The 16,298-nt window shown below is 41.6% G+C and overlaps 1 protein-coding gene across 1 annotated transcript in view; it reads right to left on the minus strand.

Annotated features, from left to right (window-relative positions):
- The window catches only part of PIK3CB (phosphatidylinositol-4,5-bisphosphate 3-kinase catalytic subunit beta), a 317,999-nt gene extending 302,895 nt beyond the window's left edge, over nucleotides 1-15,104 (minus strand). The window contains exon 1 of the mRNA XM_067538936.1: nucleotides 15,007-15,104. The gene's annotated coding sequence lies outside the window, so the exon portion shown is untranslated. The remainder of the gene's footprint in view (nucleotides 1-15,006) is intronic.
- Nucleotides 15,105-16,298: the final 1,194 nt, after the last annotated feature.

The following is a 16,298-nucleotide window of genomic DNA, read 5'->3' on the forward strand; positions in this document are numbered from 1 at the left end:
ACCTAATTAAAAAACCATGACTACATAGAAATCTTACTACCAAATGTGTGGTTTCTACCCATGCCTCTTCCTTTTAACCAGTGTAATTCTGTGGCCTTTTGTGGTAGAGATAATATTTATTTTTCTCTTCCTTTTATTCATACCAATGCTGTACAGCTCTCAGATATTTGATATTTTGTCCTTTATTCTTAGACAAAGTGCTGACTGGACAATCACTTGCATAACTGTAAACTAACTTTCATTTTTTGCCTATTGCTTTTGAATGTTTAGAACTCAGCTTTCTGTAAGGTCAGATATCTGGCAAATATGGAAGTGACCATGCAGATAAGATTATGTAGAGTGAAGTGACTATACTAATGTCTGTGTTTAACCTCAGAGTAATGTTTGGAAACTAGATGTTTTCAGAAGCCTGAGCAGAGTCAGACTGAGCTGAATTCTTGTGCCATTAACACAATAAATGCTGTGCCTTTTCCACTAACACCCCAGTCCTGAGTACTTACTTTAAATAACTTTATGTTTACCTACTGCAACATTACGGCAACTTCTACATCAACAATATGAAACATGATGCAAAGTCTCTACCATGGGATTTCTGCCTCCACCCACATCCTGTTGCCCAGGTTGCTACATTTCTTTCTACACCCTGTCACTATCACACTTCAGTGCCTTAAAACAGGTGCAAGAAGATTAAAAACCCTCCAGAAGGGCCATTCACCTGGGATTTTCATCTGTTTTCACCTTCCTCTTTGCCACTCCTATATGTCAACATATCTTGAGCAGACGGTGGTGGAAAACTTTGTCTTTGTTTTATGCTGTTTGTTATGCACAATAGGTGCATTAAGTGTTGGCTGTTTTGTGGGACTGGGGAGAAAGTAAGAAGCAAGGTTTCTAATGTCCCTTGAGCTAGTTGTCGCTTGTATAGTTATAATAGGATCAGAGATTCAGGTCAACTCTAATAGTTCTTTTTATTTCCATTCTATGTATAGGATTAGCTAGCTTTCTGGAAATTCCACATAGGATGATAAACTTCAAAGGCAAGGGGTACTTGTCTACACTTGAAAATTTACCAAATAGCTATTCTGGAATTATTATCTTGGAATAGCTGTTTTGGTAAATTTCCAAGTGTAAACAAGCCCTTATAGCTAAAGTGATTTAGTCACCGAGTCATGTTTCATCACCAACTGAAAGCTGGTGGCTTGTGTGATGTGAACTGTCCACAATAACCCCACCACAACTGGTGCTCTTGATAGTCTCAGGAAAGATGAGAAGTGAAGGAGGACTGAGAACAAATAACCTTGTCTCATCCCTGGGGATGGATCTTTCAGGTGAGAATAGAGCAGTATCGATGGGACGAAGTGAGGAAGTTCTCACTACCAGCGGCTATTTCATATCCCCTCTGTGAATGGAGAGAGGCTGACCAGGCTCCACCCAAGAAATCATGAGCAGGTAGAGTGAAAAGGGTGTGTGTATGGGTGTGCTCTATCACAGAGCTTGTTGTGGGAATGGGGACTGCATAAGAAAAGAGCCATAGGGACTGACCCAGACCTTTAAGGTCTGAACTTTTGGATGTTTATCTGAACTGAATTCCAGATCTTCCAAAAGGAAGTATTTCTTCACACAATGCACAGTCAACCTGTGGAACTGTTTGCCAGAGGATGTTGTGAAGGCCAAGATTATAACAGGGTTCCGAAAAGAACTAGATAAGTTCATGGAGGATAGGGGTGCAAAAACATGCTCTGAAGTGTTCCTATCCTCTGTTTGCCAGAAGTTCGGAATGGGCGACAAGGGATGGATCACTTGATGATTACCCTGTTTTGTTCATTCCCTCTGAAGCACCTGGCATTGGCCACTGTCAGAAGACAGGATCTGGGCTACCAAGACCCAAACTGCCAGCTTGTCCTGATGAAGTGTGGAGTTCACCCTAACAGCTGAAGAGTGCGAACACATCCCTAAAAAGCAAAAGAAGAATCCACCCAAGAAAACAAAGGAAAAACTTAATCAAGACACCAAGAACGAGCTGAAAGTCACGTCTGCTATTGTCCGGCAATCAATGGTCACAGAGAAGCAAGGCAACACAGCCGAAGTCAAAAACCTATAAAAAGACTGGGTGAGATTGCAAGGCTTTGGGGGAGAGTAATGTTCTGCACACCATCAAAGAAGAGTGTCGGTGCGCGCCCGACAAAGACCCTGCTCTCCTCGTGCCCAGCTTCCCTGGCCAGGTAGCTGCCATGAGCCATGAACTCCAGCAATGGACCCAAGCTACAACCTCAAGCCACGATCAGGACTGGTAGCTATATAACTACGGAACGTTTCCTGGTGTGCGTGTGCACGCGCATAGGCTTAAGATAGTTATTAATTTAGTTTCTGAAAATAAATGCAGCATACTGCCTTTTCCTCTTGAAACAGTCCCGAGTGCTTCATTTTGCACAACATTAGTGGTGGAGAATGCGACGGGAGGAAAAATAAGAGATTGAGAGTGAGTGGAGTATCGTTGCAGTTATTAAAAATATAAGACAAGCACTTGATACTTGGTGTGCCACCACCGGTTGTAGGGATAGCCGGAATTAAAGCCTGGTTTAGAATACTGGCTTTATTGAGAAAATTATTGCCACTAGGCAAGAAGTTGTGAAACGCCACATAAAATATTGGTTTGCACACCACCGGTTGTAGAATAGCCGGATTTAGGACCAGGTTTAGGATCCCGGTTCTAATGAGAGCGTTATATTTGATAATAGCACTATGTTTAAGCATAGGCAAGCCCCTAAAGACTCTTCTAAAGAAGAGATCCAGAAATTAAACTTTGTAAAAGAAACAACCCTATTTCACGCCACTTTAGAAAAATTCAGACACAGTCCATGGACTCAGCAAGTTTTGTCTGATGTCCGTACTATAGCTGATCTGGAGGACAAATTGGCTAAATACCTCTTAGTATATAAACTCACAAGTCCCACAAAAAAGGATGCAGCAGCAATATGGCTTTTATGGGAAGCCTGTAATAATGCCTACATTCACCTGACTGATTGTCAGGAAAATATTGCTTCCCTCCAAAACCAAGTCCAGAAACCTGGTCAGGAAACTGAAAAATGGAAAGCCTAGGCTGCAGGCTTACAGAACCAGTTGGAAATTCTTAAAGATATGTTGAGAGAATCCAGAATTCAAGAAACAGAGAAAAATAACCTTGCAAAGGAAAATGAGCATTTGGAAAAAGAAAATCAAATCTTACAAAAAATGATAAAGAAACTAACTTTAGAACAAGGGAAATCCCCAGGAGATCATAACCGCTATGAATCTATTATCAAGCAGCTGAAATGTAAATTGGGTTTTGCTACCCGATGGAACAATACCAGAGCCCCTAGCAGAGGATGACTTCTATGATTGGAATGATGATGGGGAGAAAGGAGTCATGCCAGGGACTGTAGAACCAGCGTGAGTGGCAGCTGTTATAAGAACCACTGTAACTAACCCACCAGTGAGGGACGGGGAGCCCACAACCACAGTCACCACCTCCCCTGTGACCTCTGCAGGGTTGCAAGCAATGGCTAAGACCGTTAAAAAAAGATAATTTATCCCAGTGGCACTTACAAGCTCTTTTAACAGCAGCTCGGGAAAGTCTACTTGTTTCTGAATTTCGTAGATTACTATGTATCTGTGCAGCCCCAAAATTGAGGGGAATAGTAGAACGATTAACCACAAGTGGAGAAAGAAATGTGGTTACTTTGTTGTCACAATTAGGGGGAACAGATGGGACGGAGGCACTTAGTTGCCCAAGCCTCCCTCATGAGCCAGGAGCCAAATGAGGACCCAGAAACCTACCTAGTGCGATGGGCGCTAGCCTGGGTAATTTCAGGATTAACCCCTGTAAGCCCAGAGGCAGAAACATCTCCGATATAAACTTCACAGTGACGTCCCTGAGAGACTGTGCTGCCTCTCTCCTCCCATATTATTCCAGTTGACTGGGAGTATGGCAAGAGGGGCATCCTGCCACACTAGAGGATGTGAGGGGGTTAATTCAGCAGATTACCTTACACACAGGACCCTCTCCAGTAACTACTGTTAAGAGGGAGAGAACCCCATTTGTTGCCTCACTAACCCCCATTACATATTCTAATGAAAGTGGCATGAAAGGGGTAATAAACCAAAGAGAGGGCTATACAAGAGGATGAGCTCAGGGCAGAGGGGGACGTTCATACCCTGACTCACAGAAAATGCGAATAGCTAGTAACAACGTTACGGTGGCCAACAATGAAAATCCTATAGACACTGACCTTCGTGAAATTCGGCGGCTAGCCTGGAAAACTTTAATGAAGTTGGGAGGGATAGAAATAAATGGAATGGAGTATCAACCCAAAATATACTGCAAGAAGTACAGAAGCTCCAAATAAATCAGACAGGAGTTGCTAGCGTAACCCCCATCACTCCTTGTCCCCCTTCCCCTTTCACTAATCCTCTCCCTTATCCCCCTACTGTCTAGGGAAGCCCGCTGGAAGTAGAACCTCCACCCAAGGGAGCAAAAACTAGGAGGTTCATTAGTAAAATTTCTTGGGACTTTGGAGGAAGACCTTATGTGTACATCCAGCAGGTAAATAACGCTCCCCAAATGGCTCTTTTAGATACTGGAGCCGCAGTATCATTGATAAAACACCCGCCTTCTTCTGGCCAGAGAAAAGGGGCCACACATATCCAATCATTCCAAGGACAAGCTAGCAAAGGGTGGGAATGGTCTGATGTTCCCATTCTAGTCCAAGGACTGATGACCAGATGCAGTTTTATAGAAACTGTTGAAATGACTAATAAATGATTTTAGGAATAGATTGGCTTTCAAAAAATTGTATCATAATCGATCTCCCTGGGGGAGTATTGTGGGAATTGGACATTCCTAAACTCCATGAGGGTAAAATAAGCACCACCCTTCTATTTACAAAAGGGGGTGGGAAGTCAATTGCTGCACTCTCTGCAGAGGAAGCTGAGGAGTGGCGCAAGAAATTTCCCACAGTCTGGATTAAGAAAAAAACAGACTGTGGAAAAATTAATGCATGTGTCAAGATTGTGGGTGAAATGGTTCCTCCACAGAAACAGTACCCTTTCCTCGAGAGGCAGAAATACAATTGGCTCAAACTATTAGTGAATTAGGGAAACGGGGTAATAAGAAAAACAAATTCACAATTTAACTCACCCATATGACCAGTACTGAAGGCAGACAGGGTTTCCTGGTGCCTCACTATAGATTACCGTAGAATTAATAAGGGGACAATCCCAATGACTCCAATAGTGTCAGATATGACACAAGTAATCCAAAAAGTGCAAGCTACTGCTAAATATTTTTCTGTTATTGACTTAGCCAATTGCTTCTTTGCTATTCCATTACATGAGGACTCCCAGGATCGTTTTGCCTTCACATTTAAAGGGACAACAATGGACATTTCAGAGATTAGCACAAGGATTCCATAACACTCCTGCCATTGGCTACAAGCATGTTATGGATATGTTAAATTGTTTAAACCCTGAGGAAAGACCTTTTGTTTTCTCCTATGTAAATGATATTCTAATATTTGGGGAAACTGAGGCACAAGTAAAATCTATTACTGAAAATGTTTTAGCTTTGATTGAGGAAACTGGGTTTAAGGTTAATTTGGAAAAGTACAGCTAGTACAAAAGCAGGTTAACTATTTGGGCATGGTAATCGGGCAGGAAGGGAGACAAGTAGACCAAAGAAAAGTTAAAGCTTGTTAGAAATGCCAGCACCCCACCGATGTACATTCCCCACGAGTTTTACTAGGGTGATTTAACTTTTTACGCCCACACATCTACAAATATGCTGAAGTCACCCTTCCCTTATGGAAGCTACTGAAAAAGAAAAACACAGTGGGAATGGGGTCCAGAACAAAAAGCTGTAACAGCCCCTGCAACACGCTTCCCTGATGAATCACAATCCTTTGTGATCAGGCTGGCTGCTAATGGAGTTGCATTAGCAGCTACCCTCCTGCAAAGCAATGAAAATGGCAAACTAGTGCCTGTGGCATATGACTCTAGAAAACTTTAAGGTGCAGAGTTGAACTTTGATTCCTGCGAGCGTGAATGCTTAGCAGCAGTGTGGGCAACTCAGTCCTTTGACCCACTCACAGGCACAGCACCAATTACAATTCAGAGTACCCATACTCCTTTGAAGTACATTGTATCGGGCAAACTAATTGGGGGTAAAGTCTCTAATACCCGCATGGCTCAATGGACTCTTATTCTGGTTAATCGGGGGGTCACTGCTGAAACTATTTCTAAGCCTGATTTATTAACTCATGCTTTAATTGAAAAAGGGGCTAAGCATGAGTGCCCCGAAGTTACATTGGAACAGAAAATGGCTTTAGTAGAAGCACCCCCGCTTAAGGATCTTGACACTATAGGGCAGGAAAAACACATTTGGTTTACTGATGGCAGCTCAGCAGTAATCAAAGGAAAGCAGTGTATTAAGTATGCAGCCATCAACTTGGAAGAGGAAGTAATTGAAGGGTATTTAGACCATGGCTTGGCACAACATGCAGAGCTTCATGCCATATACCAAGTATTAAAACTGTATGAAAATTCTCCTAGAACAATATATATATGCAGATAGTGATTTTTGTGTAAAAGGCATACAGTATTGGATGTTTGATTGGCAAAGAAATAATTGGAAGGGAGCAGATGGAAAAGATATAGCATATGTAGAAGAGTGGAAGTGGATTTATTCTTGGATAACGAGTAACCCCAACTTTTTAAAGACCCGACATGTTAAAGCACACAGCAAAGAGCATAGTCCATATGGAATAATAAAGCTGACACAATTGCTCGAGAGCACAGCATAACCGCTGTGACCAGAAGTCAGACACAGACTGAGAAGAAATGGTCTGATTCTCTACTGTTACATCAGGACCAAAGTAATGATTGCAGGCGAACCCCTGGCAAAACTGAGAGGCAGGAACTTGTTAATGTGGCACACCAGTTCATGAATGAGGGAATAGAAGGAACTCTGAGGAGGCTAAAGCAAGTAGTAGAATGGGATGGTATGGAGGATGATGTAAGGACATGGGTACAAAATTGTGTCCAATGTGCCAAGGATAAAGCTCGCCCTCCACACTGGCAACCAATGATGCACCAACGGCGTTTGGGACCATGGCATAGAATCCAGATAGATTTTACTGATAAATTGCCTAAAAGTAAAGAAGGATTTCAGTATTTGTTAGTTACTGTAGATTCTTTTTCAGGATGGGTGGAAGCATTCCCCACCTGAGATAATAGCGCTAGAACCACAGCTAAGAAACTCTTTACTGAAGTGTTGTGTAGGTATGGAATCCCAGAGATCATAGATTCTGATAATGGAGGGGCATTTGTGGGTGAAGTTTTTACAATGATGTTACAAGCCCTAGGGATCGCCCAAAAGCACCATATTCTATATCTACCACAGTCCTCTGGACAAGTGGAAAGAATGAATCGCACCATTAAAGAAGCATTGAGAAAGGTTATGGGCCATACTGATAAAAACTGGCCTGAGAAGCTGCCTTTAATCTTCGCGGCCATTCACAGTAGCGACAGACTGAGAACTAAAATCCAGCCCTACCAAATTCTCTTTGGACAACCAATGAAGTTAATGATTGATCCTGAGCATTTTTCCATATGCACTGAAGACCATTCCACAGCAACCCAAAATGACTATTTCCAGTGGTTAAAGCAATTACAGGAGGATAAAACTATACTGCAATACAGAATCAATCAAGCCATTGAACACATGAATCAAAAGCAGCAAAAACAAAAAACTACAGACACTACATAATGGGAAGCTGGAGACCAAGTAATGTATCTAAAACTGGGAAAAAGAAATCACACCCTAGAATCTTAATGGATAGGTCCCTATTCTATTGTTGACCGTCTTAGCCCTCTGGTATATCGTATAGATAAGGATGGAAAACTCAAATGGGTTCATGTATCACAGATAAAATTGTTCTCTTAAATAATGTTTAATTGACCATGTTTCAGGTATCCCCATAAGAAGCTGAACTTCATAAGGTGTCCAGTAACAAAAAGAAGCTAAGCATTCATACTTGGATTGCCCTCCACACACCTTTATGGACAGTCTCGGTATGGTAACTTACTAACAAAAGACATTTCTCCAGCACAAGTGTTTTCTTTCCCTTTAGGTGGATGTCAGCAGAAGAGATGTGGACACCATTTCTGGGGCTACTAGTAAAATTAATCATTATAAAAACCAACCAATGCACACTGGGGAATCCAGTGGTTTAATTTCACCACGTGGAACTAAATTGAAATAATACCTGTATATAACAACACACTGCATGGACCGATTCAGTTAATTACATTACAAGTATGGGTAAATATTACACCCAGTGATCATGATTGTGTATTTGAAGTAAGCACTCCATTGGATTTATAACAAATTACAACCATGGGTGTCATCCTGTGCCTCCCGGATATCATACATTTCCACCCTTTAAACCAGGATCTTTAGAAACACGAACCATAACAGTATGGGTAAATAAGATTATACTGGTAGGAAATACATCTGTATTGTTTTTTAAATGGTCCTCAACCTGTAGAAGTATCTCGTCCTCATTTATTTAAAATAAGTCTCCCGTAGAGGTACAATGGTGCCACTAATCACAACCTTGCACATTTCAGTCAATTGGACTAAGAATAATTTAACCCTAACTCATCTAGAATGTGCACAATATAGCTCTCCATTATTTAAGGCTTGGTTTAAATCTATAGGACAAGAACACCCCTTCTCTCGTCAGCGACGAGGTATAACAGATACCTTACTAGGAGGTATAGGAGCAGGAACAGGAATTCTAAACTCTGTGGACCTAGAGGTACTAAAAAACAAGGTTGGTGCAGTAGAAGCAATGCATCGTGCTATTGTACAGGGCCAGGAGCACTAAATTGCTAAACTAGTGCAAACTGGGATAGATACAGTAAACTTGCAGTGGCATACTTGGGAACATGTAAAATCGAGCATTTTGGGCTCAATATGCTACTATAAGAGAGGTAGCAAATAAAACAGCTTCAGCTCTGTGGTGCTCCGAACAACAATGTATGTGCAATGTAACTATGTTAACAACTCCAATGTTAACATATTACTTTCCATCCCATGAGGATAAAAACAAAAACAAAAAAAAACGATGGGTTAGAAGCAAGTAACGTTCTACGTTTTAATTTTTCATTGGGGATAAAAACAAAAACAAAAAAAAACGATGGGGGGTAACGTTAATTGGACAACCCTGTGCGAATTAATGCAGAGGAATAAGCAAATTAGCCACATAACCACAACCACTCGCACCCAAGTAGAGACCCACAGTATAGCTATATTGCATCAGGGAGCAGAAATTTTAAGAATAACTGCACAAGCAAAACAAATAATGACACATCATTTGGTATGACATTTTTGGGGGATGGTCCCCCTCCTGGTCATCATTTCTAAAAATTACGTTACATCCCATTGCTATCCTCTTTGCCTTAATAGTGGTAATGTTAATTGTAATGTGTTGCTGGATAAAAAGAATGTATTTAAGGTTAAAACCGCAAGCTCATATTGTCTCTCAATATATTGCCTTAAAACAATTACATAAATTGTAATGAACGTTTTCTCCCTTCTGCTGGCCACCCTTCTTGGCTAACAAATATTTTTTCAGTAAAATGTGACCCATTCACCACATGTGAGGTGAAGGGTCAAAAGGGGGATAATGTAGGAATAAAATTGTAACCCTACAGATTCATTCATCGCTTTGTTCATTCATACCCTTATTTGTGTCAAACTCTATATGCTATTATTATTAAAGTTTCCAACCCTTCATACCCAGAATATATAATCACCATCTCACAATTCTGTCTGTAATATTTGAACTCCTCTCAGCCATACTCCATATTGTAAATGTAAAACCCTATTTTGACCAAATGTATTCCATCTTGTACAAAACTCTTTCTAAATCTTTAGATGAATAGGTAACCTTATTTGAACAAGGTGTGAATGGAGAGTGTATGTACGTGTGAACCAGACCCAAACTGCCAGCTTGTCCTGATGAAGTGTGGAGTCCACCCTAACAGCTGAAGAGTGTGAACACATCCCTAAAAAGCAAAAGAAGAATCCACCCAAGAAAACAAAGGAAAAACTTAATCAAGACACCAAGAACAAGCTGAAAGTCACGTCTGCTATTGTCCGGCAATCAATGGTCACAGAGAAGCAACATGACACAGACGAAGTCAAAAACCTATAAAAAGACTGGGTGAGACTGTAAGGCTTTGGGGGAGAGTTACGTTCTGCACACCATCAAAGAAGAGCGTCGGTGCACGCCTGACAAAGACCCCACTCTCCTCGTGCCCAGCTTCCCTGGCCAGGCAGCTGCCACGAGCCACAAACTCCAGCAACGGACCCAAGCTACGACCTCAAGCCACGATCAGGACTGGTAGCTATATAACTACAGAACGTTTCCTGGTGTGTGTGCGCGCATGCGCATAGGCTTAAGATAGTTATTAATTTAGTTTCTGATAATAAATGCGGCATACTGCCTTTTCCCCTTGAAACAGTCTTGAGTGCTTCATTTTGCACAACAAAATGGACTATTGGTCTGGCCATTCTTACGATCTCTTGAAGTTCCCATCCCATCTTTTTTGTTTTTGGTAAGCTAAGGTTGATTTAACACCTGCTCTTATGATAAAAAGCTCACAGACAAGTGCACCGTAAACAAGACAATGTAGCAAAAGTGTTCTTGTTGGGGCTGGTTGCTCATATGTTTACAGCACCAGTATTTCTTATATACTAGGAGGTGGTTTCTTGTGCTCACCCATAAATATTATGGCAAAAGGTGCTGATGGTTTGCACATTAGTGGTCACTGCTGTATAAGCATCCAGCATAAGACTCCCATAGAAATAATTAAAAATGCAAAACAGTAATTGCCCCAAGAAAGTCATTAAGGGCATTGGGTGGGTTAAGCACTCTCCTTTGGCAGCTAAAGCTCTCAGGGTATTGTGGCGCGGGCTGCCAGTTTAGCCCTCTCATGGGTACTGGGCCCTCTTCAGCTACGACTATGGCGTGCCTGGGTGGGAGCAGGGGGGGCCCGGTCCCGCCCTCTGCCCCAGGCCCCAACCCAGGGACCCTGTGTGGAGTAGTCTTCAAAAGTCCATGACTCACTCCCTTCCCTGGGTCACCTCTCTTTGGTCCCACTGCTCGCAGTCTGCTTCCTGGAACTGAGTGGGAAGGGGTTCTCCCTCAGGCCTGTGCCTTGAGTCCCTGGCCGTAGCCAGACAGGTACCCACCCTCTTGTCTCTGGTACCTTTGGGGTTGTAATATGTGGCAGTGGTTGCTCCAAGTCCTGTAGCAGCTCCGCTCCACTTCACTCTGCTCCTTCTCCTAACTCCCTTCCAGCTGCCCCTGTCTGCCTGACAGGGAGGCTTTTAACTGCTGGGGCAAGCTCCTTGATTGGCCTCAGCTGGCCTAATTGGCCTAAGTGCCCCAGAGTAGCCCCAGCTGGATCACCCAGGGAACAGGGATTTGTTCATTCTGGGGCTAATATAGACCCCCTCTACTACTCTCCTGTAGCCATCAGGTCTGGCCCTGTCACAGTATGTCTACACAGACATTAGATGCCAGCTGACTCGGGCTCATGGGATTTGGGCTGTTGGGATGTTAAATTGTGGTGTAGACATTCAGGGTTTAGCTCCAGGACCCTCCCACTTTGCACGGTTCTAGAGCCCAGATTCCATCCCGAGCCCAAACGTCCACACCACAATTAAACAGCCCCTCAGCCTCAGTCAGCTGGCATGGGCCAGCCAGAGCGTTTTAACTGCAATGTAGGCATACCCTAAGTGTCTTTGTGTTGCAGATCAACTGCATAAAACTGCCCAAGCTCAACTTTTTAAGGTAATGCAGTCTTTGTGCAGCCTTGGACTAGAAGTTTCTCAGATGTAAAACTCAGGGACTGGGATAGGAAGAGGCAAATGTGAAGCTGAGGCCCTGGAAAGAGAAAGAGGCACAAGTAGCTGTTTCTGGGGATGTGACAGAAGTGCCTGATCTGAGGTTTCTGTAAGAGGGTGTTGTCTGTGCTCTTAGTCTTGAGTTCAAGGGAACAGGACTTGCATACAGTTTGTAAATAAACAAATGCCATTAAGAAAATATTAGACTCACTGATTTCTTCTTCAAACAGGAAACTGACCAGAAAATTGGCTACCACTTGGCAAAAGAGGCAATAATATTTTGGTAATGTTGAGAGGTGGAATTTTGCATAGTCCAATAAGAGTATGGGCAATGCTGAGGAACAAATTGAAAGTTCACTATTTTATGCCTCTCTAGTCCTAAGAACCAGGAAAAAAACCCAAACTATTTCTAAAGGCAGAAAGTCATTAATTTAAGATTTAGCCTGTCACATGTGAGCAGGGGAATTTGGAAAGTGTAAAATACTCTATTCCTATAAATAGGTTTGAAGGATTAGATTTATTGATCAATGGTGGTAAACGTCCATTTCACCAAACACACACAAACCGATGAAAAAATATTTCCATCCATAATTGACATTTACTGATGGGCGAAGAAAGAATGCTGCCTGAGAACCTATTGGTGCTTGATTTAAGGATATTTACTTTGTATATTTTGACATATGATGTTGACAATTTATGTTTTAATGGGCACAAAGCTTTAACTTTTTGAATCTCAAGGTCTACTGTCAATAATTGTCTACGCCTCCTCCCATAACTTCCCACAACCATGAACGTTTAAATTGATGAAAATTTTAAAAACTGCTTAGAAATAAACAGAAATTATCTGTCAAAATTATAGACATTAAACACTGAATTATGCCAAGTCTCCCCCTAAGACAACAATCCACACCAGTTTTGGTTTCGTTGGGGGAAGCTGAAGGAGAAAAATATTTTTAGTTGCAGTAAATGGCTTTATTAAAAATATAAACGATTTACTAAGTAATTTAATAATGTTGTCAAATGAGTGTTGAGGATGTTTGCTTACAAACTTCTAACAAGTTTTCTCAGAATTTCTCAGGAATAAGGGGCGGGGGGAGTTTAGAGTTTGACAAAGCTTCCTGAGGCATTCCAGCAATTCTCGCTCTCAGCTTGGCTCCTTTCATTAACTCTATATTCATTTTAAAATATTGATCTTTTCCAAGTATGTGTCTTATTTTCACCTGCGCCAGGCACCGAGAGTCCTGTATGAAAGTCCTAGCCTAGCCCAAGATTGGGGAAGCATTTCCCCCTACACATCCATCTGTGCCTCAAAGTTCTGCATAGAATGTTGGCCTTTTGGGTAGAGGCCCAGAGCCTCCACATAGCTCTTACTGAATCATGGCTTGCTCAGGAGCCATGCAGTTTCACCTGGCTAGTTGCCCTAGCCCCTCCCACACAGTGCAAATGGTTGTTCCTAAATCCCCTCATAGTGTTGAGAAAACTGCGTAAAGTGTAAAACTGTGACTGGGTCAACACTAACTTACATGGGGATTCTTTTAGGGTGACCAGATGTCCTGACTTAAGAGGGACAGTCCTGATATTCAGGGATTTTTCATATATAGGCACTTATTACTCCCCACCTTCGTCCTGATTTTTCACATTTGCAATCTGGTCACCCTAGTATCCTGCCCTGTTTATTTGTCAGGTGGAACTAATGCCCCAGAAAGCAGCCCACGCTCTGCAATGTACTACTAGCTTTGGGATGGGGCTATGGAAGCACTGAATATTTAGAATTCCCACCTAATTCCAGAGAGTCTAGAACATCACACACACTCAGGGACAGTTTCTCCTGTGCTCTGCAATTCCAGACAAGGTATCCAAGTCACAAAAAGAAAAAAACTTAAACCTATGTCTGAGCAGTTCAGTCGTGATGAGTGGGAACAGGGAGCATGCTACTGGGATGACTCAGCAAAAACATACAGCACCAGTTCAAAGGCCTGTTCAGCAGAAGAGAACCTCCATAACCACATGTCAAAACCAACCAAACCAAAAATTTCTCTAGCCTGTGAAATCAACCCAGTTCATAGAATCTGAGTTCAAGAGCCCTGCCTTTGCATAGGGCATCTGACTTCTCTCTCTTTTCTCTCCCCACCTCCTCAAATCAGGAACCCTTCCTATCTTTCTTCCCCTGAGCACATGGCAGAGGTGGGGAAAGTGAAGTTGGAGTTAGCCTTTTGTATACTGAGGACCAAAGGGTGTTTCTGCTGCCGATCTCACAACCCCACATTGTGGTTTGCATCCTACACCCACACTTCAAGCTGTAACCACTAAGAGCCAAGTCAAACTGCAAGAATGTAAACATTGCCTTATATATTTGTAATCTTCATTGTTGCTAGCTCTTCTGATTTTATTGCGAGTTGCATGAATGTCGTTTTTTTAAAGCCCAGCTCCTGGAGTAATGAGATTACACGAGAATCTCACATTTCATTTTAAAAAAAAGTTTCTAGTTCTAGTGGTGGGACAAAAATAGCTTGAAAATGTCACACACACACACACACACATCCCAAGGCTGAAAAAGCAGAAGGCAAAGAAAAAAATTGTTTTAAATCTGCTTTAAAATTATTTCTCATGATTTGGGGGGGGGGAGAGGGGGGACGGGACACACGACGACACACGACCACACCCAGATTCAAGATTTTGTAAAAAGATTTGTGATTACAATATTGCAGAATAGAAATGCTGATATCTAAGACTGTGAAGATATGTGGACTGTTACTTTAAATCCATAGCAGGAAGCCAGGCAGGGCAAAACTGGGGAAAGGCAAAAGCTTTGCAGTCAAGCTGAAGGGGTGTAGAGGAAGAGAGAATACTCTTTGTTCCCTTCATGAAGAAAGGGAATTTTCTTTGTAATTCTCTACCATTATTGCATGGCAGAGATAGCAAAATCAAACCAGAAATCAGAATATGTGAAAACTGCTTGAATTCTTCAGGTATGTGCAAAGCTGCTGGATAAAGATTCTCATTGCTTCACATGATAATCACTACAAAACACTGCTGAGACTCAGCTGGTACTGTACCTGACAGACTCCAGATCAGCGGAAGTATAATGTACCAAATTTCCACAGCTTGCAGCATTTGTGATCTCCTTCCTCAGAACCCATGGGAGCTGTTGTGCTTTCTGAGAGGGCTCTTCAGCGGTGCTGAGGATGTCTGCTCCAGCAAGAGGTGCACATTTCTCCTAGAAAACAGAGACACACTAATGTTTTAAATAAGTAATTTGCCTTCAGGTATTAAATGGTCTAGTCACATTTATACCTATGAACACTGCCATGATTTTATTTTCTGTAATAGCATGGATAAAAGTATTCAGTGTGTTCACTATAATAGATATCTAGTCATCTATAAAGGAGGAAAGTTTTCTAAAGTATTGACCAAAAATGTTTTAGAACTTTTTTGCAGTTTTAAAACTTAAAATCATTGTAATACACTCTTAATGTAGCGAATCTCTTTAAACCAAGTATTGTTTTAAAGGCACTGAATTAAGAAGTGTACCAGTGCCTTCCCACAAAATTACTTTATTGAAGCACTAGTGTGTGTGTGTGTGTGAGTGTGTGTGTGTAAAATAAATGTAATAGACAGTATTCAAAGGAATCTCACACAAATAGATTTATACTAATTCCTAGTGGACACTAGTCCACAATACTAAACTGCTACATTTAGCATGATTGCCAATCACCATAGCAGTGAGGTCTAGAATTGGCAGGACACAGAACTGCAGGTCTGGACTGAAGTACATTGACTGAACTTTGCAGGAAAGGTTACACAGCTCCTAGCTGCACTAAGCCTAGTGGAAGCCAATGCTATTATGTATCCATGAACAATAAATTCACTGTCAAAATAAAAATCTCATTAGATCTCGGTCAAGTACCAGACTGTTTAAAAGAGATAGATAGAAGTTTGAAATAGTAACATTAAACAATTAACACTTTTTTCAGGACAAGGTAAGAAATATATAATCTGCCACAGATGTAAAACCCTCCTGTTACGTATTTTATTTTGCTTTATGAAATAAGTATCACTGGCTGAATTTAAGAACAGATTTATAACTGAAAATATCTTAATGTTATAATTTAACAACTATGGCCCTGATCCTACAGTTGGGCCCCACCTGTGCAAATCCAATTTCAGGACTGGGATCTTAAAAGGGGATCCATTATATTTAAGTTTAAATACATTTAACTGCTTAAAATCATTCAATTCGTAAATATATTTAAAACGTATTCAGAGTCCTGCTGAAATGACATCCATATAGCGATGTCTTTGTTAACGTGACATGCTGGGCCAGCTCCTCAGCTTGACTGGAGCTCAG

The sequence above is a fragment of the Emydura macquarii genome, unplaced genomic scaffold (genome assembly GCF_026122565.2).
Source record: "Emydura macquarii macquarii isolate MOO-44397 ecotype Brisbane River unplaced genomic scaffold, CSIRO-AGI_Emac_v2 contig_499, whole genome shotgun sequence".
Classification (NCBI taxonomy): domain Eukaryota; kingdom Metazoa; phylum Chordata; order Testudines; family Chelidae; genus Emydura; species Emydura macquarii.